The sequence below is a fragment of the Tupaia chinensis genome, unplaced genomic scaffold, assembly GCF_000334495.1.
Source record: "Tupaia chinensis unplaced genomic scaffold, TupChi_1.0 Scaffold000074_1, whole genome shotgun sequence".
In the NCBI taxonomy this organism is placed as follows: Eukaryota; Metazoa; Chordata; class Mammalia; order Scandentia; family Tupaiidae; genus Tupaia; species Tupaia belangeri.
Window position 1 is genome coordinate 4,976,776 of NW_006159534.1, and position 3,079 is coordinate 4,979,854.

At 43.6% G+C, this 3,079-nt stretch overlaps 1 protein-coding gene across 2 annotated transcripts in view; it reads left to right on the top strand.

The window, feature by feature from the left end:
• The window catches only part of NPL (N-acetylneuraminate pyruvate lyase), a 58,621-nt gene that overhangs the window by 47,180 nt on the left and 8,362 nt on the right, over positions 1 to 3,079 (top strand). The window lies entirely within an intron of this gene.

Sequence of the window (3,079 nt, forward strand, 5' to 3'; positions counted from 1 at the left end):
AAAGCTTTTCCAAAGGAAAAAAAAAAAGAATTATTTAATGCACCCTCAACGACTATGCCACCTGCTGGCCTCCAATTTTTTAAAAGAAGAAACAGATGGCTTTTAAGATAGTAATTCATATCTGAAAATGCATTTTTCTTGATATACCAGAAAATAAATGTTGATCCTTATATTTATAGACTTCAGGTCAATGGCAAGGATTTTAAGAACATGAGGTTTGTGTTATCTTCTGGCAATAAAGTAGGGAAGAATAATGTCTGAGGACTTCTAGAATACTTAATTCTAGAAGTTTTAGGGATATCCTCAGTTGGACAGACAAGAAGGTGATTATGATAAGAAATGAAGTCTATAAATAAACTTTGGGATTGGAGGTCAAAACACAGGAGTCAAAAAAGTAAGAATTTCCATGGAAGAACAGATGCCATGGTCAGCAAATCCTGCATTCAGGTCGCCTTGGTAGAAACACCCCTGTAGTTATGGCAGATGTCACAGGCCATCCTGGTTTGCCGAATAGGCCATGAGATTACCCAATACTCTTCATCAGAGCCAAGCACACCAAGCCATATCATGAATGTTACTCACTTCCCTGGTACTTTTCTCACAGTGAGGAGGTGCACCTTCAGCAAATATTTCTACCAATCTGTTTTTGCAGGCCTATTCTAATGAATTTGGTAAACACATGGATTGGACAAGCTAATCGAATTGCCTGCCTTCTGCTGAGTAGGCACTGGGCTACAGGATTCTGGTTTCCTAGCTATAGCTGATTGGGTGGATCCTTGACTGGGCAGTGCCAGCTAATGATATCCTGAGATGCCACAATAGGGCAGCCATAATTGGCTGTGCGCATGCTGAAGGAGAGAAAGCCCATCTGGGGAGACAGAAAGAGAGAGAAATGTTCAGAGAGGTAGAGATGAGAGTCTCCTAAAGACCATAGATGGAGGATGAACTGCCATTGGCTGTTGAGAGTTTTGCACTCCCTGGTTGCTGTATTCTGAGGCCTGGTAGCACTTCCTCCTCTTGGATTTTATGTTGCCCTTTCACCACAGCCTCACCAGCTCTTATCATGTTTTGTTTTTTAATCTTAACCATTCTTACTGGGTTTAGGTGGTATCTCATTGTGGTTTTGATTTGCATCTCCCTTATGATTAGGGATGAGTCTTTTTTTCTTTCTTTAAGGCTTTTGTCATAGGGTATGTGGGCTCCCTAGAGACAAAGAGAAAGTGAGAAATCACCCCTCAGGGGGAATAGCACACTGTAATCCCTTCTCCTCTTGGGGTTTTGGGCATGCACACATGCACCCAGCGTGATTTCGAGTCCGGGACTCAAAAACCATGATTGGTCCTGTGGGAATCCAGTTCCTTTAACCACCACACCACCTGCTGGCCCCTTTTTTCTTTCATTAAAAATTTGTTTATTTCTTCTATGAGACAGGGAGAGAGACCTCCAACAGGATCTTCATGCCACGATCCACCCCCAATCTCAGCCAGCCTAACATGTTCAGGAAGGTCTCAGATTATGAACCCAGGATTTTTCCCATGTGGGCCCAAGTGTGTTACTACTGCACACTACCTGGTCCCTATCCACAGTTTTTTGTTTGCTTGTTTTTCATGCCATTGTGTGTGCACATGCAAGTGTGTGTGCACAAGAGAGAAACCATAGATACATACACACACACACACACACACACACACACAATGAGAGATGAGAAGGGCCTGGTCATGCTGCAAATCTCTTTCTCTTTTTTGTTGCTTTTTGGTTTTGTTTGGGTTTTTTTTTTTTGTTTTGTTTTTTTTTTGGTTTAAATAACAAAACTTATTTTCTCATAGTTCTGGATGCTGGAAGTCCAACATTAGGGTGTCAGCAGGGTTGGTTTCTTCTGAGGCCTCACTTCTTGGCTTGTAGATAGCTACCTTCTCAGTGCTCTCATATGGTCTTTCCACGGAGCCAGCCTAATGCTGATCAATTTTTTTAAATAGCATTTATGGAACTTGAGGGTGTAGAAATTGATTCTTAGAAATTTTAGCCTTGGGGGAACCAGGAGTTGGCATAATGGCTATATTGTTGGACTCCCATGTAGTCAACAGCAGGTCAAGTCCCGGACCTGGTGACTTAAACTCAAGCCAGGCGCGTGTGCATGCATGCACAAGATCCCAAGAGGAGAATGAAGGAGAAGGGATTGCAGCATGACCATCCCCCTGGGGGGTGATTTCTCGCTTTCTGTCTCTCTCTGTCTTTCTGGCAAATGCGCACACCCCCTATAGCAAAAACCTCTCAAAAAAAAATAATAAAAAAATGAAATAAAGAGAAAGGGGGGCCAGCAGGTGGCATGATGGTTAAGGTGCTAGACACGCCCACATGACTGACCACAGTTTGAGTCCTGGACCTGGTGGCTTGATTTTCTCTCTCTCTCTCTCTCTCTCTCTCTCTCGTCAAATTAAATGAATGAATAAATGAAAATAAATAAGTAATTCTCTTTTTTTGAAAAAAGACATTTTAACCTTGGCCCAGTTTCCCTGAGAGTACTTTGGTACCTCGGAGGTACGTGTATCCCAGTCTTAAAACCACTGCTCTAGGGAACCAGCAGTTAGTGTAATGGCTATGTCGCTGGACTCCCATGTAGTCGACCGTGGTTCACGTCCCAGACCGGTGGCTTAAAACTCACGCCGGGCATGTGTGCGTGCGTGCCCAAGATCCCGAGAGGAGAATGGAGGAGAAAGGATTGCGGTGTGACCATCCCCCCTGGGGGGTGATTTCTCGCTTTCTGTCTCTATGTCTCTCTCTGTCTGTCTGGCGAGTGCACGCGCCCTATAGCGAAAACCTCTCAAAAAAAAAAAAAAAAACACTGCTCTAGTTGATAAGTTTACCTACATAAACTGGATGGATAAGGAGCGCATTCTCTATCTTCACGTTCATGGAGCAAGAGCTCAATGGAGCATCTATGCTGCCAGGTGGCTTACCTGCATCCCTGGTGTCCCTGTGTGTCCTAACCTCTTATTTTTTTCTTTTTAATTTCCAGTGAAGGTACACCAGAGAAAAAGAAAGAGTAGGAGGAGAGAAAAAGCACCCCCAATGGGGTATA